The sequence below is a fragment of the Xiphophorus hellerii genome, chromosome 19 (genome assembly GCF_003331165.1).
Source record: "Xiphophorus hellerii strain 12219 chromosome 19, Xiphophorus_hellerii-4.1, whole genome shotgun sequence".
Taxonomy (NCBI): Eukaryota; Metazoa; Chordata; class Actinopteri; order Cyprinodontiformes; family Poeciliidae; genus Xiphophorus; species Xiphophorus hellerii.
The window spans coordinates 19,194,707-19,221,480 of record NC_045690.1 but is presented as its reverse complement, the minus strand read 5'-3'; the positions used below and the strand labels follow the sequence as shown (position 1 = coordinate 19,221,480).

The 26,774-nt window shown below is 39.6% G+C and overlaps 1 protein-coding gene across 3 annotated transcripts in view; it reads right to left on the bottom strand.

Annotated features, from left to right (window-relative positions):
* Window positions 1–25,585, bottom strand: part of ppp2r3a (protein phosphatase 2, regulatory subunit B'', alpha) — a 67,762-nt gene extending 42,177 nt beyond the window's left edge. For 2 of the 3 annotated variants that reach the window (XM_032546573.1, XM_032546572.1), the window contains exon 1: window positions 25,355–25,585. The gene's annotated coding sequence lies outside the window, so the exon portion shown is untranslated. The remainder of the gene's footprint in view (window positions 1–25,354) is intronic. The other variant, XM_032546575.1, reaches the window with a different exon arrangement.
* Between the last annotated feature and the right edge of the window lie 1,189 nt (window positions 25,586–26,774).

Below are 26,774 nucleotides of genomic sequence, written 5' to 3'. Positions count from 1 at the left end.
TTCAACTCACACAGCTTTATCAAAAAAAACAAAAGAAATTTTAGACGTTCAAGCAGTCATTATAGTGTACTGATTATACGTGTGTCTATTTTCTTATAAAATATCTGTTATAAGAAAATTAGATTCTGTCTGCCAGAACTGGATTGATTGCCTCTATATTCCCTCCTCCATATATGTCCTTACACAACCTTTCACTGTGCTGGATGTCAGATGTTTCATCAACACCAGAATGACTGTAGCTAAAACCTTGAATAGATTTCAATTTTGAAAAGATATTTAGCATTCCTATTACGCCGTGTGACGTAATGACTGAAAACAGTCTAACGGTTTTCAGAAGCCCAACAAAACTCCTGAAACGACTTCTTTGTAGAGCAATAACAGTCCGACTAAGCAGTGCAGACGTGACACTTTGTGCTGCAAGCCGTCACTTTAAGCCCTGTTAGGGGGGTATTTACAGCCCGACGTACAAACAAGACCATAAAACTGGACCCGCTTCACCTCCCACTCACCCCTTCCTGCTTCTTTCTATTAAACCTGTGGTTGAGCAAAACCTCAACAGACAGAAAGAAACAAATTAGTGCATGTTGTGGGACCAATAAAGTCATGAAGTGAAAATGTAACAAATATTAAACAGCTTGCGGGATCAGTAACAGCTATGGACGAAGGTACGACACGAGCGCTGGACTGTTTATGTAAAGATGATCAAATTAACTCGAGATATAAACGTAGAACTACAAACACTTATAAAAAAGACAGACCCAAATACACATGCACCCCACATCCTCTGTTACTGGGCTATTTTCTTCCCTGCTGTTTAGCGTCTATTCTTGGAGTCGTGTTTGTGCATGTGACCCCCGGTCTCCGCTCACGGTCAAATGTCCGACTGTCTTTTCATCTGGAGAGTGTGCATGTTTACCGAGTCGTTCTCTGTCAGTGGGAGTGTCGCACAGAGACTGGGGCCATGTGAACACCCACTGCTCCACATTACTCACACACTTCCCTTGTCCTAAATCCCATCAGTCGCTTCTCTTTTACCCCAACCCTGTTGTCTTTCATTGAGAAATCCTTCTATTTGCTTTATTCTTAAAGACTTTCCTCGCCTTTTTTCTTTCATCTGTGTTCTTTTCACCAAAACCTCATTAGTTCTATCGGCTCTCGGCTCGCTTAATGAGAAAAGTAACAGTGTCTTCCCGTTTGTGACCTGTCCTCCTGTCTACTCATGCCTCTCTGGCGCTGGGAACTTGCTTCACATTTCATCACTTTGAGACATCAATATACACAGCAATATTTCTTGTTCACTCGCACCTAAATGTCAATTAGCCACATGAAACGTTTGTGTTTTGTTCAATTGATTTTCTATGACTTCCTGTTGACAGCTGTTTGCGTTGGTCTATTCATCCCTTTGTCAAGTTGTTCACACCTTTATACCCACATGTTCCAAGCACACCTCTGTTTTGTACTCGTAAGCATTCTTTTCATATCATTGTACTTAACTCGTATGACAAACAGCGTCTTGCAAAAGGTATTTACCATAAATTTCTGCATATTTCATAAATATTTTATGTAATAGCCCGACACAACCATTATTATTTCACTTCGTCTGCCGTGACCAATGCTCCACTGTGACTGGAGCAAGGAAACATGCTTTCAAAATTAAGCCTACATTTTGTGTGTATCCATCACCAAAAGTGACACATGCTGGCAGTATATATACAGCTCTGGAAAAATTAATGATCAGTTTCTCTGATTTTACTTATCATAGAAATATGTTTGAGTAAAATGAACATTGTTCTTTTGTTCTATGAACTACTGACATCACGTCTCAGAAATTACAAGCAAAAATTTAACATTTATTTGCATAAAATGAGGAGTGGTCAAAATAACAAAAAAGATGTAGTGCCTTCAGACCTCAAATAATGCAAAGAAAACAAGTTCCTGTTCATTTAGAAACAACAATACTAATGTTTTAACTAAGGAAGAGTTCAGAAATCAATATTTGAGTTGTATATAAATATACAACTATATTCATTCATTTAACTAGTATTTTGAGCAAATGCAGTCTGTCTTGGTGAATTATTTTGAAAGTATGGATCCAGTGCTCATGCATTTTCCTGTTAGAGCCGCAAAAATAGGCTTGGCTTTAATTTTGACGGACATTGATGCGGACAGTGATGCAGAGGTGCTGCATACGCCGCCATTGTTGGCAGCCATGCGGAGGCATCGTAAATCCTCTTACTGACTACAATCGGTGCATATTTGCCGTGGAGTAGAGCGGAGATGCCAGCAGTGTAAATCGTGTTTTATGGATTTCTTAAATACTCAACCGTGAGTCTTTGTACAGTTCCACAAAAACTATTTACTAACTTCATGACCCCTAAATGCATTTGAAGGTCAGCCAGGTAAGGCCTCAATAAAACACACTGAAGTTTGTGGTTGTGTTAAAGTCTGCATGACAGCCTATAGCAGGGGTGGGCAACTCCAGGCCTCGAGGGCCGGTCTCCTGCAACTTTTAGATGTATCTCTACTTCAACACACCTGAGTCAAATAATGAGGTCGTTAGCAGGATTCTGGAGAACTTGACTGCACTTAGGAGGTGATTCAGCTAATGGATTCAAGTGTGTTGGACCAGGGAGACATATAAGAGTTGCAGGACACCAGCCCTCGAGGACCAGGATTGCCCACCCCTGGCCTATAGCCACCTCCTATTTGCACATATGATTTGGTTGTTTATTGGTTTCTTATTATTTTAAATCCTCAAGTGTTAAGAGCATGTACGTCTCACGGCAACCTCAAAGTGATAAAGTATAATGCAAAACTAGGGCACAGCAAACGGTAAAACAACCAGCATCTGTTTGAGTTTGTTTACATTCATTTATATTTTGTTACTCAAAGTAAATTTAGCAGATCTGTCTGCTCATATGTCTGCAGACAGCGTTACAGAGGCATTAGAGGCAGAATGCCTCTAATGAGTCACTTAAGTGTCTAGCACCTTAATTGGATGCTCTTGCATAAACGATTGAGAGTCCATTATTTTAGTCGCGATGAATCAGCTCTTCTCCGGTAAAATCATAAAAACAAGATGATGATGGTTGTACTAGAGTAAAAAAAAAAAAAAGTAGAAACAAAAGCATAATACCACAATAAAAAGAACATGTTCATTTAAATGAGTCAGAAAACTGGGTTTGGTCGCGCCAATTATTCTGAGTAAACAAAAGAAGCCTAGGAGAGGCCGGTCTGTCTTCCAAAAATAGCTGCAGGCTACAGTTACATGTATCGACAGCATGCGGGTGAACATCTGTTCATAATATGGCAGCAAAATGGCAGAGATTTACTGCATGAGCCGACTTGAGAGTTACTTAACAGATCCAAATAACGTAAAAACCAGGATTTAGGAGAAAGCACACGAGTGAGGGACTGCCTGGCTGCGTTGTCATTAAGCAAGAACACACTGTCGAGACAGCATGCTGAGACCAAGGTGATCTCAGGTGAGGCTGAAGAGTCTCTTCTGGTGCAACACAAGCCACCACAAACACCTGGGGTTCTCATTTGTTTCGATCACCTTTGAGGCTGAAGAAAACAACACAATCAGGGGTAGAAAGACAATGGCTGCAGCTTTGTATGAGTCACCATGTCACACAAACACACATGCACACACACTCCCCTGGGCTGGGCTTAGAAAAGAACATTCCCTCATTACAGCAGCAGTTCAAAGGCGATGTGGGAACGCTTTGCAGTTTCTGTGGCTCTAACTTGCTGCAAGCCTGAAACATCCTGCTGACTACTGTCCCGATGCACAGACACTCTGACCGATAACGGTGTGCAACTCGCACGCAACTGTCCGTTTCAGTGAAGCAGCAGCGCTTCATCAGAAAGTGACTGTTAATAAAAAAAAATTTTTTAAATGTAACCCAAAGCTTTAAAGCACACAAGTTTACACAACACCTCCTGGGAGAGGAGGAAAACTGCTCAAGATGATGGGATTTCAAAACAAACAAACTGCAGGCGGAAACTGAAGCCATGCAGAGTTATTAGCTTCATTTTAAAAACGAAGAGAGATTGAGTTTCGGTCATTCAACTTTGGCTTTTCATCCGTGGAGATGCATCCAGCTGCAGAAAGGACGCAAGTGACCTTCTGTAGCAGCGCTGGAATAACCGAGGAAGACACAACTGGAGGTATTTCCTGCCATGCAGAGAGCTCTGAATGTGGGAAGCGATTTTCATTTGAACTCACTAACCCTCTTCTCTTTATCATCCTAAGACTAGCAGACTCTCCAACTGGACTGTCAACGCTGGTCTGCTCAAAAGGCTGTGGATAATCCCTGTTATCAAAGCATGATTTTCTAATTATCTTAATAACTTACTGACCTATTTCCAACGCTGAGACCGGGCCGTTAACTAAAGTGCATACGGCGTGTGCCCGGTTGTGCTAGAAACTGAACAGAACAGAATGAAACAGCAATATTACAAATCCCAATAGCTAAATGCTTAAATATTTCCATGTACTTTACAGTAGAATATTTGTGCAAATTTGTTTTCTATATACTTAAAAATCCCAAATTACTATGTTTAACATTGATGTAACACATAAAAAACATGAGAGTGAAACATATTACTTACAACCTTTCAAATGAGCTCATTCTTTTTTATAAACTGGCATCCATAAAATGTATTACTTTCTTTATCTCCTCGCAAGCAGAATCCTCCAAGGCAGCAAGTACTGCCTCGCAACTGGGATTAAAGAGTTGCATTGTTCATACCTCCTGCAAATCTGTTACTTTGAAAAATAAGAGCAATATGATCAATAGCATGTAAATAGTTTGACAAAAGAACCAGGTCAGTGCTACAAAAGCAAGCAAGTTATTGAATGTAAGTTACTGAGATCTGTTCTGCATGAAGATTAGAGGTCCATGAATCCATCCATGCAGAGGGTTCTACCTTTCTCCAGCGACCAATGAATAAGAGGCAGGGTACCTCTAAATGGCTAAGCATTAGGGATGTACAATATTGGAAACAACTGTTGTGATTTCTTTCTTACCTTGTGATATAAAAAAATACAAGAATATTCAATATTCTTGTATTGAATATTCAATACAAGGATGGTGCAAGTTATCCTGCACCATCTTGTTCTTAATTAATCTACACAGGTTGTACTTTTTTTTGTGAATGTTACAATTATGATTTTGTCTGTATTTGAGAGTGATTCACTTGTCATATCTGCCTAATTTCTTCATTCCTCCTTCTTATCTGTTCTTCCATCACTCTGTGACTCTGGCATTTTGGACAATGTCATTAGAGTCCGGTGTGACCATCTGCCAGTGGGAGACTCTGTGTCCAGCTGGCTTAATATGACATGCCAGTTCATAACACTCAGAATATTAGACAACAATTATTGCACTTCGGTCCTTTGCGATGTGAATATTGCACACACTGATACTGGGACGGCGATGTATTTGCGACATATTGTATGATTCTTGGAAAAGATACCAAATACTGCATCCACTGATATTGCAGTGATGCTTGCATCTTGATGTAACCTGTTGTGCTGCAGTTATGATGGAAAAAGCAAGAGCATTTCTTGTATTGGTGTTTTGAAGAAACACAGATAAAGAAACTTTCTAAAAACTGACAGCTGGTTGTTTCTAAACAACAAGCGTGCTCAGTTGTGAGGTAAAATAAAACAAAAAAAGATTTTTTTTTTAAAACCACAAACCAAATGATCAAAAATGTAGCTTAATACATAAACTATGTGCTAAATCAAAAATATTGAGACATGTGAAATCTACCAAAAATAAGGCTGGTAGAATTGTATGATATGATTTGCACCACAGAACATTTGTTTTTTATGAGCTATTCCTTTGAAGTATTAATCATTTTAGTCCACAACCTGTTAAAGTACTCTAACAGTATGATAATAAGTACTGCCTTAACTGATTATAAACGTTTCTATGGTTTGTCGTTCAGAAGATGGCTCAGCATTCAGTAAGCATAGCCTTCACTAAGCTGAACAATGCTCATTCAAAGGTGAAATGTTTTATTTTACAGTGTTCAGCTTTTTAAAAACCAACCACTTAAATTCTGAAAGGTTGCTCCATTAAAGCATTTAAAGTATATTCCTATAATATAACATATTCATTTAAGGTCAGCGGCTCCTCTGTCATTACTACCTTATGAATATGTATGAACCTGACAGCCTACGTTTTACTACTGCAAAGAGTTAGAGCCTGAACTCTCACTGCTCATATGTACGGCTGCACGGGTGTGCATGTTCCTGTAAAAGTTCAGAAGGTGGTACAGTCTATATTTCTGGTAGGTGCATGACTGTCTTTCTCAATAAGCGTAAATGTGGCTGTGAGGCCATGTTTCCACATAACATGAACAGACAGTTCTATGTTTCCAAATTTCCAGATGGAAGTTCCTGGGGGAAGGCAGACACACAGTCATCCTGACGGTCTCCTGCCAAGTCCCCGCCACACATCTATTTGCTGTTCACACACGCACCATGAAGAAGTAAATGCAGACACTTTGGCACTAACATTTTGAGTAAGGAAATGTCCGTACGTCCTAAAAGGTTTACCAAAACAAAAAAATAAGTGTGGATAAATGTGCTTGAATTAAAGTAAAAATAATTCTTTAATTCAAAAAATAGAGTAACGGTAAAGTCACCGTTACTCTAACAACTGTGTACACTTTACCTGCCACTACAAACACACGTTTTTGATTTGATGTGGCCCCTCCTGCAGCAGTAACAGTGTTACCCTGACCCTGACTGTTTGGGTCTTTGAAGCTCAGAGCCACTAAACCTCTGGGAGACTCTGGACTCAGTCCTCGCCCCGTCTCCTTCCCTCAGCCTACAACTAATGAGCAGTTTTCCAAAAAGCTTTATTATAAGGCGGGGAGTGTTGTTAGTTCTAATGATTGCTACAAAAAGTCCTGCGTCTCAACGTCAGCTTAAGTCTGGTGATTTCATCGGCTTTTGGGAAATTTCTGGTCTTCCAAAGCCATCCAAGTTTTTTTTTTTCCCCCAAGACTTCCCAGAATTTTGGATCCCTCTCTGCCCTGCTACCTTTTAGAATAAGGCAGAGGAGCCTTAAGACAGCGTTTTTAGAGAGAAACTTTACATTATAGAATATATTTCACTTCACATGTCTGAAGTCTGACAAGTCCCACTGTTTCAATAACATACCATAAATATGTGTTAGATTCAAAGGAAGAAGATGGGTCATATGCCCAGGGCAACGCTGTCATCCTGACATCCCCGCCGGAGGGGGGAAGAGCAGCTTGCATTACCCTGATTCATCCTAAATGATGAATGCGTTAGATACCTTCCCTTAGAGTCATAATTGTTCTTTAAAACCTATGCCTTCATAGAAGATGAACCTTAAAACCAAAATCCTCTCGTCATCTCAATCCCCCCCTCCTTCTACCACGACATATAAGAAAGAATGTCATTTATTTTTAAGAATATTTAATGCTAACCCCTCGGCAATGCTCTTCTTCATACCAGGAGTTCTGTAAACTACATTTCATAAAGCAGTCAGAGAAATGTAACAGGGGGGAAAGTCAGATTTAATAGAGGCTTTAACTACCCAACAGTCTGCAGAATCAAAATTGATTCATAAACTGTTAATTTTGCATTACGGTGTGAACGACACGACACCCTCATTTCCCAGAAAAGCAACAAAAGAAACTATCATATATAGAGCGTCTCCAACAGGCATGGAGGACGTTAAAGCAACAACACATTCACAGTCGGGTCTGTCTAAAACCAAAGTCTGTCCCAACCCATCAGCACACTTCATATTTGAGACCCTGTTCATATCAGCACACATGTGACACCACATCAAGTATCATCATCTCATTCACCTAAAAATACATGTATATAATGCTAAATATTACCCTGTTTCTGAGACACACTAAAGTACATATTTTTTGTAAATTGCATCTCAAAGCTCTTTGTATAGCTGTATAAATAAGACCCTGCTTGAGCGGTTTGCAGCCTGCAGGCAAATGCGACGTGCAGCGGTGTCACAGCTGCATATTTCTCTACCTAGGGCTGAAAATACTCCTTAAAAAAGAAAAAAAGTTCTTCTGAGTTGCTGAGTGATAAAAAAAAAAAAAGTCTGTCTTAGTTTTATCACATACCACAAGTTTATTCTGTAAAAAAAAAAAAGAAAGGCCAAGAAGGCATGGAGGGAACTCTGGGAAATAAATAATTTACAGAACATTTCTTTCTGCAAGCAGAGAAATGACGTCAGAAGCTGATAAGTGAGAAATGCCGGGGATGAAAAGCTATCTAGAAATGCTTTGAGTGTTTCTTGGCTCTAAACCTGCAGTGTATTGTAAGGGATCACTTATATGTACACATGCTTGTATGTAAAGTGACTGAACTTCAGGGCATATGAACACAAACATACAGTCTTCTTCTATAGTGTGTGACTTTTCGATAAGGAAAAACAAACATCTATTTTTAGCTTTGCTTAAGTTGTAATTATTGACGTCTTTAGCAATCTGCAGACATATTGGACTACATGTCGGCTTCGGTGTGCACTGTCTTTAGCGCATGCATGAACGTGGGTGTTTTGGGCATGTAACCAAGAAAGTTATCAACAACAACAAAAGCGACTCCGACGGGTTCCCATGAGCGCTCTGCCCACACAGTCTGCCACTGGATAGAGTTGCAGTCAATTGTGAAACTCTACACAATGCCCCTACAAATAAACCAGTAAATCGCTGCTGAATCACAATGTTGCCATGATGAAATTACAGGGTAATTACAGGCCACATCAACGTGAAGTTCAACGTTTCTTAAATGATTGCTTTTTAGACGTTTTTAGTCTTTAATTAGGATGCAGAAAAAAGTGCTGGTTTGTGTAAACACGGCATTTGGATTGTAATACTAGCATTGTAATTGCAGAACAATTTTGCAGATTTTTGTCAACTTTAAGAATAACTTTAGTGCCAAGTGCTCGGTACATAGGATTTGACTACTGTCAAGAAAAATCATTTAGTGCAATCAACGTGAGTCAGTGTGTGTTATTTACTATTTTCACGGAGTCAGATTTCAGGAGTTACTGTGCACATTACTACTGTTACTTACAGTAACTGAGGCAGGATGGGAATCCAGACCTATTAGGCAGAGAACACAATTAAAAAAGCTCAGCAGGAAACTCATAAAAGGACTCAGTAATCTGAGACTAACCCAACGGAGATCTTTTCAAGTTGCTATTCTTTTAGCACTAAACTCCCTCTGTGCGTTTCTATTCTTCCCTCATGACTCAGCAAGCAAACACAGTTTGGTGCACGAGCAGGAAATTTACTGAAACTTCTACTGCTCATTAACGGACAGACTGAACGTAGCGATGGTAAGCGAACAGCATGACGCCGGCTGATGACAGAGGAAAGAGTGATCGATGGGAATTTGGCATCGTCCAACCAAGAAGAAGGAAAGAAAAGAAAAGAAAGAAAGAAAGAACAGAGCTGACATTACAGGGCTGAAAGAAAAGACAGGCTGTGAAGAAAAGCCTGGCAGATTTGGTTCGCAGGTGATCTGACCCCAGCTGCAGCCTTTGATTCTCTTCAGTTCAAACACATAGCAGGAGTATCACCTCACCGATGAAAGAAAGTCAGTGAGATCAAGCAAAAACATCTTGGATCTCCTAGGTGGGGAGGATTTGACACACACATCGTCAGCTCCAGTAGCAAAAGAAGTTTGTAAAAAAAAGGGACACATCGAAGCGCGTCCACCAATATCAGAAAACGCCCGGTGGTCATTTAGTTTGCTCCGGGTTTCTTTTCAGTGCATAATCAAATATGGATCCACACAAATGCAAGTACCTGCAGCTCCTGCGAAGCTAAGAAGAAAGAGAATCAAAATTTCTCCCCCCCTCGAGGGGCCCTGACCGACCTGGCCAGATGAGGAGGCAAAGACAGACAAAATCTGCTGTCAGGATTCTGTGAGCAGATCACAACATAGATAAGAAGAAATGCAGCATCTTGCAAAACTAGTCAAACACCTCGAGATTTTACAGATTTTGTGATAATACAATCAAAAACTCCAGCATATTGTACTGGGATTTGAGACGGCAGACCAACACAAAGCATTGCATAGCTGTAGAAGGATTTTCACTTTTGTCTTACAGATAAAAATCCAAAAGTTGTGGCAACAGTACCAAACACACATCGACAGCAACAAAAGTATGATTTAGATAAACGCATTCTGGTGTCTGAAAATGGCCCAGTCAAAGTCCAGACCTACATTATTTTGGGAGTCTGTGGCAAAACTTTTAAAGCAATTGCACACTTCAAATTTGAGTTCATGCAAAGTATAAAAAAAATTATACTTTTACCAAAAAACAGAAGGGAAAAATTACAGGGAGACTGAAGAGAAGAAAGAACAACATAAAAGTGTGGTAACACGGCACATGCCAACCTCCCATTTTTACCTTTTAGCTTGCATCAAAAACATCAAGACAAGTAAAACAACGGCAGTGAGAAGATATAAAACAGTCTCAAACTGTAATTTCTTAAAATGTCACGATCAATCTAAGCAGCTGGAGTTGAGTAAATAACCACATTTCCTGCATTTCAGGAAAAAACACATGACAGGAAAAAAAGGCAACAAATATCTGGTCACTACTACACAATGTAACCACAAAGCCGTTCCAAGCAAGCTCTTTCTTGAACAAAAACAGTAAAATGTCTCTGGTGTCCCAGAAGAGAGAAGGGATGGAGAAAAAGAGCCTTGTTTGAGGATTTCGCAGTTCTCAGCAGGCTGCGTGGCTCTGCTTTAACTACCAGCTCAAGTTACCTTTATCTGTCTGGTGTCTGTGCATGTCTGGGGGATCCAGCAATGTCTGTAACCATGGAAACCACAAGGACGTAGAACTGACAATCATAGGAAGTGCTGGCATATTGTGCAGATGCCACAGACATTAAGGCTTCCACACGCATAAGAAGAAAACCTCATGATCAAAATGAGGAAAAAATCTCGCCTTCGACATCCTTGAGCGTCCGCTGGGGGTTTTGTCTCTTTGTGCTATTGTTATTAAAATAAATATTCAAACTTTTAGATTTACCTTAGGAGGAGACATGAGCTCACTCGCAATATGAGACATTTGCGTGGCGTTCAGATCATCACAAAACTCCACCACGGTTGTCAAAGTTCAGCTTGCTACCGAAGGGGAAATTGATCCGTTTGTTTCTTTCTGTGCCCAGTCTTTTTCTCGTATCTCTAAAATCAATAGCCTCAACAGAAACTAATAAGATGTGAACTTACAGTCTTTGTGGAAGCCTTCCAGGTTAAAAGAAATTATTTCTGAGAAAATGATTAAAGTGTGTACAGTGTGCCTACACTCTTTTCCTCCAGCTCTAAAGTTAGCGGCACAGCACTCTAAGGACTGGAGAGGATAGTTTTTGGCATCCGTTTGAGTTGCAGGAATGTATAATCTCAGGGTAAATATCCATAAAGTCCACCACTAACTAAGAAAAGCAAGAAAACAAACTGAAAAAGGGATTAAAAAAACAAACCTCACTAAGTCATCAAAAAGTTAATTTATTTCAGGAATTTAGTTTTTTTGTGTGTAATTTATAGACACTAATGAACCAGAGAAGGCATCTGAGTTAAGAAAAAAAAGAACTGGACTGTTGCTCAAAGTTGCAGTTTTCTTTATCGATCTTTAAAAAGTCTGAAATCCTGCTGATTCCAATTTTGGCCGATGCTTTTTTTTTTTTTGAAATGTTGCCAAATATAGCAAGAAAATTGCTATATTTAGCAACTTTCTTGCTAAATATAGCAACTGTTGGGGTGACAACCGTCACTGTTGTCAACTGCAGACGTGGGCCTGTGTATCAGTCAACCCTCTGTCATTTGAGAGACTGGTTGACTTTTCACATTCTTTATTTAATCAGGTAAACCCCGTTGAGATCTAGATGTCATTTTCAAGAGGGACCTGAAACAAACTTCACTCCCCGTCGGGGAATCGAACCCCGGTCTCTGTTTTTGAAACAGAGACGGATGAAATGCGACATGAGAGTGCAGACTGAGGACACTTCAAAAAGCATTGCATACATATACTTTTAGACCTTTGCGGAGGTAGGTAAGATCGGTGGATAAGATCCCTTCCACATGCAAGTATCGGCCGATCACCAATCTTCCAAAATGAAGGAAATCGGCCGATAAATCAGTGCATCCCTAGGCCAAACATCTCGGTACACATGAGCAGAACCATGTTGCATTGATCCAGTAATTCAATCATAAGGAGCCCCAACCAGCTGCATGTAGCTTACAGTTTATGGACACACTTTTCACTGGGATGACGTCTCTGTATTAAAAACCCTTTACTTAACTGGTCTGTTATATTCCATTTTTTTCTTGAAGCTCAATTTCGGATTCTGAATGAACTACTTTGTCAATGAGTCTACTTCATTTAGTTATATCCATTTCATGAATAATTTTAGGACATAATCCTAAAATTATCCTCCTGTCATTGTAACAGAATTAATAAAAAGAAACACAGAGTTAACGAGGTGCTGGTAACAAAGACATGTTCACTCAAGCTCAAATTAGCCTTTGTGGGTACAAAGATCATTAGGATTAGATGTGCTTGGCTGAGCAGAGAACCTCTAATGAGACAACAAAGAAAGAATCAAAAGATACAAATGAGCCTTTTTACAAACTACAGATGGTGACAAATGTAATAGTTACTGATCCTACTTATTTTAATTGAAAAAGTAATAAGTTACAAAAATGAGAGCAAGAGTGCATCTTAATTAGACCCTAATGTTTCCATGTTTGGGGAAAAAAGTTGAGTAAAATAAATATGCTGAAATTTTGTCTTTTGTTTTTGATTATTTTTTGATGTAAAAAAAACAATAAAATCTTCTTTAACCATTGCGGATGCCTGAATGTATTCCTGGAATATTCTGTTAGCCAAACTCTGTGCATGTATAAGTGTGTTGCAAAATCAAACAACAATGATGATGGTTTCTGACAGTTGACTTAATATGTTTGTGACTCTAGACCACTTTCCGGGGAAACTCAGTAATGAATTTCGGAAAACTCATCAAGCACCCACCCAATTAAAGAAACATTTATTGAAAGAAATAAGAAATAAGCCTTTATGCAAATCCAACTTTTATGGCATCACGATACCCTCACTACACAAAATTTGTTCAGTTAAGAAATAGTTGAACAAAAATATCAGAACCTACTTTTTTAGTTGGGATGGTGCATATGATAAAGAAAATCTAAAAAGCTTACTGATAGAGAACATTTAACAAGAGAATTGCAACGTAATAAACTATTAAATGGCGCACTGGTCATCCACCATTCTTGTTTTGTCTGTTTGATCGCTCAGCTTCCTGCCTCCTGTGGTGCAGAATTGTGTTTTTGAAACAGAGACGGATGAAATGCGACATGAGAGTTCAGACTGAGGACACTTCAAAAAGCATTGTATACATATACAATTTAAAACCACAAATGAAACTAACCTGTATCCGATTGTTAAAAAATCCCAAAACTGATATATATCAAAATATATTTTTTTCTTCATCTTGTTTTCTTGCATCATTAGGGTAATGATTCAACAAATATACCCACATTAAACAAATAGTTCATAGGACACTGTCAGCCGGCATCCGTGGCTTTAAGAGTCCTCAGACCTAAACTATGTTGAAAACGTCTTCATTTTTTCTTAACTTTTTCAAACTACCTAAGACAGCATTGTTCTACTAAGATACAAAATGATTTAAAAGCTTTTTCCACAGAAAGTTGGACTCGATACGCTGATCAGGATCAAAATGTTCTGCCATCAAAATGATCCAAAGAGTTTTGTCCACAGTGGAAGGAAGAAAGCATGGATGGAGCATTAAACTGCACTGAAGTTCACACACATGCACAGCCACTAGTGGTCAGACTGGAAGGCATGAGGGAAGCTGGAGTGTGCTTGGTTCTGACCAGTTCATCGTATACTGCCTGCCAACAGTCCACCGCACACACGTATTTAAACACACACCACTGCTTCATCCAACCGCAGCCGAGTGGAGCGCGTCCGCTTCTGTGTCTGTCTACGTGTTCCTCTGCAAAACGTGACCTTATTTTTTGGGCTTGAATATCAGCGCGCGCCGCTGGCTCCGCGGTCGCGCTACACCGTCCTCTAAGTGTGCATGCGCACGGAGCTGCAGAGCAAACAATGACGGGCCTCCCTGAGTCTGTGTTTAGTGACCGAGATAAAGGCTGTCATTCCTCTCACAACACCAGCCCACTTCCGGCTTCCTCCAGCCAGAACGAGGAAGAGATGCACTTGAGCCTTGACAGTGTCAAAGCAATCTTATCTTGCCAATGACGCTCCTTAAATGGATTAGGATTAAAGTGAGAGGAGAAAAACAAGGAAGGGCAAACTAGTACAACTGGGTCATTTTCACTCCCCTAGAGAGAGATTGCTACTTCCCTCCTCCACCTCTTCCTGTCCTCCCAACTCACATTTTAATTTACTAACAGCTCTGCAATAGCTGTACTCTGCCCTGACGTACAAACTGGCAGAGCAAACAGAGGCAAAGACTCTTTGCTTGTTTCCCAAGAAGGACAGATGATATTTAGACTGAAGGTCTATTGCAAAATGGGTGGATTTATCCAAATCTCTTGTATTTTACTCTCTTCTCATTGTGCAACACACTGCATATGCATTTCCTTTACGTTTCATCGAGCTCAGTCTTCCAATTTTCCATCCTTCGGTCTGCCTTCCTCAGTCTGTGGTCAACTGTGAGACGCATGGTCTGCCCACACTGACAAATAAAAGGGAGTCATTTACCCCAGGCATGTTGTTAGTTGATATGTTGTGCAGTTATGGATGTTGCAGGCTTGAACATCTTACACGCAAAGCAGCCAAAGGCGCCCACTGCCAGCCAATGATGTCACATCTTCGTCTCATGACCTCTCATGAAAAGTATCCTTCGCTTGGCCGGATACCTTTCCAAATTCCAAGCAAGAAAGCCTAACCTATAAAACTGACACCATGACAGATTTGTGCTGATATTGGAAACCACGGTTAGTTACATTTCAAAAGTAAGCGACCCCAAGCATAATTGTAAAACACTGAAAGTGAAATTCAGGAACTCGTCAATCAGGAATTTACATATATGTATAAAAAAAATTGATATTTCCAACCCCAACTGCAACCCCTAATCAAGTGTTTCTGCTGCTTTTACCAAACCAAACAGTGCTGAAGGTATCCTGTAACAGAGCAGCCATTATGTTCCACAACTCAGGCCTATTGAGGTCTACTCCAATCTCTTAAAGTGCCTTCCAGAGTACTTATTATACACACTGGTCATTTTTCACACAGAAAGTAGCACATAAATGTGAAGAAAGAAAGAACACTTGATGTTTTTTGTATTTTTACTTCAACAAAAATCTGAAACCTATCCTGAAGGTACTGTTGCAAGTCTCTTGGAGGATGTCAGCTTGAACAATATAATTTTTACCCTTTTTTTTACCTCAAGCTCAACCAAATTGGATTGAGGGTTTCCGTCTACAATCAATCAATTTTCAAGGTTTTGACTTTGACTTTTTTCCATACCATTCCACTGTAGCTCTGGTTGAAGTTGTTGTTCTGATGGGAAGTGAAACCCTGCCTCAGTCTCAAGTCTTTTGCAAACTCTAACATGTTTTATTTCAGGCTGTGCCAACATTTAGCTCAATCCATCAGTTTCAACCAGCTCCCCCGTGTGCCTGCTGAAGAGAGGCACCTCTACGGCATGATGCTATCACCACCATATTTGAAGCTTGGGATGTTGGGATATCTAAGGCATGAATAGGGTTTGCAAAACTTCATAGCTTACCTTTGCACAGCTGGATTGCAAAGGGGTTCTGATAGAGCAATGATAGAACAATTCATTGGACTACCATCTGCAATTCCAATGAAATACATGGTGTTTTACTTTAATCTAAAAGACTTTTACAAGGTACTATTACTTTTGATGGTAGCAACAACTGTGCTGTGGCATCACTTAGGTTGTCAAGATGCCATACATCTGCTTTCCAGACATTTAATCAAAGCCGAGTCCTGACTTGCAGAAACTGAGGGCTCCCTGCAGAACCACAGCCACACTCTTAACTCCTATATTCTTGCAAATTCAATTTAACTCATTTTTATGCGAGACTGGGTTCATCTGGGTCCACAGACACAGAAGAAAGAAATGATGAAAAGAGCAGATGGCATAGAATTATCATAAAATGAAGCAATATAACATTTTTAGCCTCAGACTGATTCATGTCTGAAACCAGGACCAGGAGGAACCAGAGTCCCTAAAGGTGGTGGTATTTCTTTCTCCCTTTTCTCTCTTTTTTTTCTGTCATGGCAAGTTCCCTGCCGCTGGAGGAATGCCTTGTTCTTATTCAGACGCATGTGTACATGTGGGTATTTGTGAAAATCTGAACAAAGAGGGCCTGTGTTGACAGCGGGGACACAATCAAGTATTCAATGGATAGCCATTAACTCATCACACACAAACACACACACACACCCACACAAATTCCAGAGTCCGCAGTTGAGAAGCATTGACATTCAGAGCCAAGCAGCCAATCAGCATGTTTCACCGCAGCCACAAAGGAACCAGTCAATGAGCAGCGAGGGGGATGTTGGGATTTTTGTGAATCAAAAATTCTCATTCCAGTCTCAACAATCTTCCTCCTCCTTTTACTTTCTCCTAGTTCCGTTTTTTTGTTTTTCTTTTCCCAGGGTGGATCTCCGAGTGGTTAAAGGTGGAGAGGAGAGGCCACTGGGCACAGTCCACCTCCCACTCACTCATGTATGAATCACCCTATTGTGGGTTGGGTTCAGCAGCAAACGCTGTTGCTTTCGATTTCAAAACTTAGTTTGGACTTTATTTTGACAAAAACTTGGATCTTATCCACTTTCTGTTGTTGCTGGTTTGGCCTGGATTACCATGGACACCAGCTATGTGACACAAATACAAGCTAATTTATGGGTTTTATTGTTTGTGACTATAATTTTAACTCCTTATGTCCTAAATTTAAGATATCCAAATGGATATTCTTGCTTATTTTAATTGTACACAGTTCTTTAAATGTCCTGTGAGTAAATATACATTTGCCAATTTATCCATAACAACTGGAACTTTCAATATCTAGCCAATTATTTTCGCAATTAATTAAGATTAATTTCACTCCCTGCTACAGCAGGTGTGAAATTACCATAATAACCCAATACTGGCTGGAAAGCGCAACGCCTCCCCTTTCAGAAACTGTTTTTCCAGATAGCGCAAAGTGTGGCAGAATTACGGCACTGCAAATTTGGCTCAATCGTTGGCGCTCCGTTTAGGATTTAGAGAGTTTGGTCACATTGTAGAGTGTCAGAAAATTATTTATTAAAATGAATTTCCATAGCTTTAGATTCATATCAACATACGTATATCAAACTTGACACAGATGGAGATCAACGGTGGGCAAAAAAAGAAATGAATGAGAAGATGCTAAGCATTTAGCAATAACAGAGCATAAAATGCAACTGAAATAACAAATAAAACGAATTAAAAATGTTTCACCTTGCTAAAGCAGTGATTTATAACTGCATCTACTGTAGGCGTGAGTGGAAAACAAAGTAAAAATTGTTTTTTTTTTCCTCTTAGAGAAAAAATATTTATTTGAATCTTTTATTATATTCCCTAGCGACTGCAGCCTGGTTTATGCCAGCTAGCTTTGAAGTGGTCCTTTTATCCTAGTCTGATCTGAATTTCTCCTCCTTCATTTTCCCTGAATTGCTCTTTCAAAATCCTAAAGAAATCCTAAAAACCTCATAGACTCTGTCAAGGATTCATGATAGGAAAATTGTTGTTTTCTTGTCAGATTTATAAAGACAGTAAGTAAAAAGATTTCTAAGTACGTTCGACAAAAGCAGAACTTGTAGAGTTTGTAGCCTTGACTTATTGAGACGCAGCTCCATGTACCCCAACCCTCCAATAAACACACGCCAACTTCTCTATATCACACACACTTTCCCTGTCGTCTTCATTTTTAGCAGTGGGCAGTATTACATGGAATATGAGTAGACCACCCATGGACACACACGCACACACACCGAGCATATGCTGCTGGAAAATGTGAATGGCTATGTGACTAAAAAGGCAGAAAAGTGCTAAATACAATAGCGCCTTGTGCTGCTGTGATGAGTAACAATTTGGTGTGTCCATGAGTGTGCATGTAGCACATATGCGTGAACATGGGTGTGTGTGTGTGTGCATGTGGGGGTGTGTGTGTGTGTGTGTTATTCCAATAAAAATAGGCAACCACATGCAGGTGCAGAGAGTATTAATCACACATTAAATCCATTGGACAGCAAAATGTGTGAGAAACCTCATCAGCCCATGATTTGCTCTGAGTTTTTATGCTAGCAGGATAGCAGAGACGCCACACCCATCAACAAATACGCCCATGTTCAGACATATAGCAGGGTGATAATGCATAATTTGAGAATAATTATACAAATTTTAGGTAATCGGAAGATGAAATGTGCCTAAAATGTTGCATTTGCACTCTTTTAGCCATTAAACAGACAGCAGTCGTTTAAATGTGAGGGGCTTTCCAGTATTAAAATGATGCGTGAGAGGAAAAAGAGTTTCCACCTCTGTTGCTCTCCTGTTACGTACTCTCTTTTATTGGCCCCTCTCCTATTATGCCACACGTCTGTGCAGAAGACGCTTTTACAGGTTCATTAAACAACCGCAACTAATAAATGTACTTTACTATAAAAATATCTCATTCCTTTGTAATTTACTTCCAAGTGGACAGACTCTCCTTTAATCTTCTAAAGTGCCCTTTGCAGTATTTCTCCAGGCGCTCAGGGTCTTTTTTTTTTCTTTAAACAGGCTTTATTTTCATTCATTTTTCATCATGTTCCTGCACTTCACCATGAGTTTTGTTTTCCCATGTAAATCTGACATACACTGGAATTGAGGTATTAGCACATTGCATCAAAATACATACCTGGTTTTTCTTACTGTCTGACATTAATTCAGACTAAAGTTTTTCTGTCTTACACCTTTTAGAACTGGCACAAATTATTTCTGTTTGCTAAATTCCAGAATAATGAGTGAGACATATTGTTTTAAGATGTTATTTACTGTATAGTTTCAATATTATGCCATACAAGTCCCTTTTCTACAGCATAACTTGAACAATAGTTTGCTGGAGATTTGTCCCATTCCTCCTGAAAAAACTGGAGTCACAGAGTCAAGTTTTACGACCCCTTGATCACCTTTTCAGTTTCAGTTTGCACTTCAAAAAATCTTCTGTTCTGGTGGTTTAAAGTGCTTTTAATGACATCAATATCATCTATGTTTGAGACTCGATTAGAAGTAAGAAATGAAGCTCTTGTAGAAGAGTTGCGATGTTGTCAACAAAAAACTTTGTTTACACAAGTACCCCGAGCCCCTTTTAAATTGCTGGGGCCACATAAATGCTGCGCATGTGACAGCATTTTCAATACTCGTTAGAAAAAAAACACCAGAGGAGTGACAGACAAGATTCAAATAGTTTCTAAGCTCCGTTAGTAAATGGTGACATGTGACTCGTTAGCAGTGAAAAAGGCTAATGTTAGCATGTGCTTCCAGGCTTTCTATCAGTGCTACTTTATCGTTTAGAATTAGTCTGGTCTACATTATATCATTCTATTAAAATCTGAAATACTTGGACTGATCAAAACACATTTTTAAAACGCAGTTTGAGATTTATCAAACCTTTATTCTATTTGTGAAAAATTGCCTTTTCAGTTCTTTCAGGGGTTTTTTGCCACTGGGACACTTGAGCTGGAGATAAGCTTGAACACTGCAATGAATAGACTTCTCAAACCTGGGCTGAATTATTCTACACTAACTATGGATTATTCAAAACCTATTTTGAGATTCATTTTCTCTTCTAGTGAAAACAACAACAAAAAATCATTCTTAGTTGTACTGAAAAGTCTGTTCAAATCTGGTCTTGCTATGTTATGGTGAATCTTCCATTTCTGGCATGAATTGTTGCAAATTTTGATATGTACCTCACAGAATACATATCCATTTTCGAACAAGATGTTAGTGTGCAATTTGTGACTCCAGACCCAACCTCCATTCTCCATCCATCTGCACTGAACCACCAGAGCCATAGTGATTACTGCCAGAGCTTCCAATCGAATATTTGCCAGAGGCATTCATACTGCCCCTTTCCACCTATGCTTGAAAAAGACGAAACCCAACTTAAAATCAGCTATGAATGGATGGCTTCACACACAAACAAACGCCTGCACACACACAAGTACTGACAAACTAAGAGCTTGGAGCCACAAGCACGTGTGAAAAGACGCACATGCTTGAGGAAATGCAAAAAAAAACCATGGCTCAGATTTATACAGCTCTGTAATGGAGTCCCACTCTGTTGCCCAGCCACCCACCAATCCACCCACAGACAATCTTGTCATGCAGAGAACCAAGAAGAAGACTAAAATAAAATAATGTTTTTCACCGGAGAAGTACTTGTAAGTCAAACAAAGCAGATACGAACAGAAATCCTCAAGAAATATAAAGCCAGATCAGCCACCGATCAATTAAGGAAGGAGTACATTCAAAGTGCATACAATTAAAAGTGTAAATCTACTACTTTTTCCCCTGTGGGTTGTGGTTCTTGGATAAGTCACCACACAGTGTAAAATTTCACACCCTGAGGTAACGTGACATCATGTTTCACTTCAGCAAAGAATGGATTTGCCAATCCGAGATGGGAAGCAAAACAGATTTCTCGCTTTCTCGCACGTTCAGATTCCCACTGTCATCACCGTGTGTGTATGATGTTAACACCCATACACACACGTGCATTCGAACTGATGAAATGGTCAAAAAATATTCACTGTCTTTTAAATGTCCCTTCTTTAAGTCAGCGTGTAAAAGTTTGGCTCCTAAGGCATAATAAATAAACCCTAAACAACGCTATGCAAAAGTATTTGTCCCTTCTGAAATTCTTCTGTTCTTTTCCTGCTTGTCACACTGAAATGTTTCAGGTCATCAAAGAAAATGCAGGGTTCAAATGATGATGTTGCACAAAAGTGCAGACAACAACTCGGGATGGTAGTGGAACACATATTTAATGAAGGGGGAAAAAAGTACACAGCTGACGACACAACCTGGAAACGGGACATGCAAACAAACTTCTGGAGGACACAAGAGAGGAGTGGAGGAATAAATGGAGGAAAAAAGTGAGGATTAGTGGAATCTGAAGAGCTCTAATGCTGAAGTGGTGGAAGTGACAAAGCAACCAGAAGAGCTAATCACTGGTGAGTGGATGCTGATGGGGAAGGGAACATCCAGAGGTAAATGAGAAACAGCTGGGAAGGGGAGTAGAATGCAGGCTAAGGGTAAGGTGACGAATCAACAAAGCAAAGAGAAAAAAAAGGAGAAAAAAACTTGAACCTGATATAAAATAGAATAGAAAAAAACCCTAATCTTAAAAAAAAAACAAATCTGAAGCACAAACAATGAGCACAGATGAACTAACACAAGAGATAAACTAAAAAAAAAAGCCAAAAATAACAGTGTGATGGTCTGGGGAGACTTTGCTGCTTCAGGACCTTGACAAAGTCCTGTAATTAATAGAGACCATGAATTCTGCTCTTTAGCAAGAAATCCTCAGGGAGAATGCCCACCCATCACTTTATTACATTACCTAGGTATGAACTTGGGTGATACAGCAGAACAATAATCTGAAGGACAGTGGCCCAGTCAAATTCCTTTCTGTAATCCAATTAAGATGCTTGGGGTGACCTTCAACAAGTTGGCTGAATTAACACATTTCCTTTGTCTTTTATTACAGAAGCCTGATGGCATTTGTTGCCACTTCAGAATGGCCCAACCAGCTTAGGAAGCAATGACATTTTTACACTAGGTCAGCATAAACCATTATTTTTGTCTGATAATTAAAGATGTTTGAAGATCTGAAACACTGAGTGTGGCAAAAAAAAAAATAAAGCAACACTTTTTCACAACACTGTACATCAAGCCAACACGCACATGTATTGGCAGGTCAGGATTTTTATAGATTTGTTTTGCATCTTGTTTACTTACTTAACTAAAAATCAAGTTTTTAGACATGAATAGCAGTAAGGTTACTTGCAGCAAATTCTAAATGGAACCAAACATTATAACAGAGGGTCAAGAAGTACCCTCTGTCCTCTGTATGTGTTGACAGTATAAGGATGTACTGGTGTCAGCAAGTCAAAGCTTAATAAAATCAGAGATCGGGAATTGGCCCCATAGCCGGAAAACGGTTCATTTCTACATCCCAATGTAGTACGTAGAAGGATGGAACTACACATTCTTAATCATAATTGGTACTTCCAGTAAACTACTGCCTCAACAGGCAGAAATAGGTACTGCAATAACTAAACTACCATGTTGGACTGGGTTTGCTAACAAAATGCCTCAAAGATTTGGAATTTCTTACGATGCAAGTCTTGGGAGTAGACCACATGCAGGTGCAGAGAGTTGTTTTGATGTGTTATTTTTATGAGAACATTTGTTGTCACACAAAAATTGAATTAACTTATGCTTTTGTACTTTGCTTGTAAATCAAACTTTAAACCTCTAGAAACCAGGGTAAGAAGGATTTTAAAAAAGCTAGGTGTTGGGCTTAAACATGTTTTTTTTGTTCTTTTTTTGCCATTGCAATAACAAATGCTATTTTTTTGGTTTCCTTGGTGAAATCCAAACAAAGGGCTGTTAAGACAATGATATGTCATTGCAATTACTCTGTTGCTTCCTGTTTTTATTCAGGAATTACACCACTAAAACAGAGACAAATTTTACATGTAACGTTTTATTTATAGACATAAACCATACATTTACTCCTGTTATAACCCTGCTTGTTTTTTGTTTGTTTTTTTTTAGATATTTCCCATGACGCTTTGTTCCACAACCACTGCAAGCTGCACATTCTTTCAAAGTGCAAGTTGTAATTTCCTGCAAGAAACAACAACCTGTGGGGTCTTTCAGGAAGACAGTCACTAACTTAACTATGCATCATGTCAACAACAAGGCAAAAACAATCCCAAGAATATCTGTGGGTATATATGTCAGATGAAAGAAGATGTCTAATGTGACACACAGGCTTGCACATACACATAGAAGCTTCCAGATTGCTCAAAGTACATGAAGAACACTCTTTGTGGCCCTGCAAAAGTCAGTGTGTCCAAATAGGCTCAAGTTTCAGCAGGCAAGTTCTTCCAATTCCTTCTCTTTCAGTCACTGACACACAAACACGCACACACATTCAAGCATCTATCATCTTGACAAAATACACTGGACCTGCCGGGGAGTAACAATAAAGCACAGGTGAATTGTCTCTGTTTTCTGACCCATTTCCCTTTAACAACAATAGAGTCCACACAACAAATATTTGTTAATACTGAATTGCCTTGTCAAGAGTGGTGGTTGGACGCACGTTGTAGAATGTGAACATAATAGAATTCCTTGACAATAAAAAGACTGAAAAAAATTATTTAACAATTGGTCACATAATGAAAAACAGGCTTTTCTGCTTAAGCCATTTAGTTTTTGAATCAGCGCTGATGAATAGATAAGATTGGTCCAGAACGACATAAAAATGAGCCAGATTGCTGAGATGGGTGGATGTGGAGGGAATGGAATCAAAGTTTGAAAAAGGACTGCAGGTCTCTCTCAGTGTGTGTGTGTGTGTGCGGGTGGGCGTGTGTGTGTGTGTCACATCTATTCTAGGAGAATTCCAGAGGGGAGACCCTGTGACTGACCCCCACCTTCTGGGACCTGACAGGATATCGCCAAACAGCAGGCGCACTTACACCTGTGAATGCGTGCGCACATACACAAACGTTCACCTTATAGGAGGGCTGAAGGACACATATGAGTTGCATTACAGCACTGCAAGCACAGGATTATTCAAAACAGTAGAAAATTTTCTGATTTCTGCTTGGTTTTAGAATATTTCTAATTTGTCTCTGGTAAAGCGTTTTTCATATCCGTTCAGCTCAAAGACTGCTGCAAAACTTAAAAATGTATTTATTAATGTAACCACAGAGCTTTTGAAATCTATTCTGACTTCTAAATAAACAACCAAAATACTAAATTAACACAATACAGTTTGATATTCACACTAAGTGGCCTGTCTGTTAAGCATACGGCTGCAGGGTAGCTGTCCAACAACATAACCACCTAGTTACACCTGTGTGGAAAGAAAAGAACAACAAAAAGAGATAATATTCTCCAAAATTAGAGTTTGCAGCTGGGAATGACTTCACACCTGAGAGAGGAGCATTGTGAATGCAAGTCAGAAAACAGTGGGACTTGTTAACTGCTGTGGTGGCTAACTGTTGTTAGCAATGCAACCCGACAATAGCATATTTCTCTTACTTTTCTAATTTAAAACAATGGCAACATGTTTACTGCACTAAGCATGTCTGGTTTAAAGAGATAAACCATCAGAAGTGTCAACAGATAGTTAATATTGGCCACATTCACCACATTTTTATATGCGCACAGTCAACTTTTCTGATTGAAATTCCAACTTCTTAGGGCGTTTTTGAGAAAAAGGAGATTGTACTGAGTTGTGAATTATTTTCCTCAAAGTTATCACACCATGATAATCTCATACCAGCCCAAGCCTACTTTCATGCATAACTGTAGTAGGCTTGTGTCAGCCAGCTGAGCAGCAGTGTGCAGGGAGAAGTGAAGTAGGGTTAACCTTGTATTAATCAAAGGAAAAAACTCCAGTTCATACCAACACTGTCTCTGGCAATGCATGAAAAGGACTTTAAACTGCAGTAAGTAGCATGATAGAATATCTGTGGTTATAAAACCACAAATATGTTTGTTTGTTTTTTTTAACTTGGCGATTAATACCAGTAACTGTCCCATGCTCACTGACAACCGATTTTCTGAACATCTACTGATAAAAATAATGTAAAAACTTAATCTAAGCTGATTTGCCTTTCCAAAATCAAGTTAGTTTCCCTCTTAAGCTTTGAGCACATTGACTAGAACTATACCACTTGTTGTGAGAGCCCTTCAGGTGCCTCACTACAGGAGTCTTGGCGATATCTCACAACTGGAGGTACCCCAGTGATGTGAGAGGGCACGAGCGTCCGCGATATGTGCACATACCGCTCAGCGCGCGAGGACCCAAATGTATCAACAATGGAAAAAACGCCCAATTCATCCTGGAAATTTCACGCATAAAGCCTAACTGATGTTCCTACAGGGCACAACACAGCGAGACAAGCAAGCAAGTTTCCTTAAACAGCGAGCAGAGGAAGCACTCACTCTGACACCATCGTCTTACCTTCCTTCTCCGCGGCTCACTCCTCCTTCGGCCGATTCCCCCCAAAACTCTTGTCACGACGAGGCTCCGCGCTGCCCGCAGAATCAAACCAGCTGCGGCGCGGCAGCCGAGAGACTAGACGGAGCAGAGGTTTGCTCCAACACACTGGAGCTCCGTGTGTGTACGCGTCGCTGCGCGTTTGCGCGCGTGGGTATGTGTGTGTGTGTGTGTGTGTGTGTGTGTGACGGCTCATGGAGAGAATGAGCAGTGAGAGGAGAACCGGGGAACTTAGGGGGGAGTTCCCGTCAACAGGCCGGCGGGGCGGGGGCTTCAAGAGACTGACGGCCCGGTCGGTTTTTTTTTACGTTTACAAATCGTTTGCGATGGTCTAACTGCTACATTCACACTGTAGCTGCATGAAACACAGACAGACAGACACTTTGTTGTGTTTTCAATTATACATATGTAACATACTTCACATACAATCCTATTAATGTTGATTAAAAGCCCCTTACGAAACTGCAAAACATGTCCCAAATCTTAATTATGGGCTGAACTGTACATACATTGTCGAGAAAAACACCTCTTTCTCATATCTGGCATCGTGCAACACAAATCGACTGGATTGTTAAGCTCAGATGGTTAAAAAATAAAACTAACCTCTTCCAAAATTTCCAGATTATGTTTTATTAGGATTCATGGGAAGGAAAACAACAATTTTAAATTCAGGCCAGCTATAAGAGCAGTGGTCAAACTTTCAGACAGAATGTTACCAGAAGTCTTCTGATGGCTACAAGAAGCATGTTGCTCCTCTGCATCATGTTATGGGATGTTTATCCAAATATCGGTTTGTAAGCCTGTATAGTTTTGACCAAAGAGACAATCCACAATGTGTACCACCTTGTGAATCCAACTTTTAGAACTAAAAATTACTAACATAGTTGGATCATCCTTCCAGCCCTAAACAGAAACGTTTTAAATGCAACATGAAAACACAAGCACAATATGAAATTTATGCAAATGTTCTTTTTACCCATGTTTTGATGTTAAAGTACTCGAAGCTATTAAAATGTAATCTCTTAACTGAACTGTTGGATATAAAACAATGTAAATTTGTCCAAATGGCACTAATTATATCTGCAGAAACAATGTCCTCAGCAGGGCAAAGTTTTGGCAGAAATAACGCTCTGGATCATTATTGTCACACCTTTAATCTAATCGTACTTTTGTAATTAGATTAAAAGTGTCAGACTGCTAAAGCGCATCTGAAACAGAATGTAGACAGCTTTCCACCAAATCAGCAGCAAACATCTTCTTATTGCAGGGCATGAACTGTAATGAGTAGTTTCTATGCTATGAATAATTTGGGTGAAGCTGTAGCCTATGAGGACGTAGTCATTACTGAAAAACAATCTAACAGATTTATTTTGAGTGAGATTCA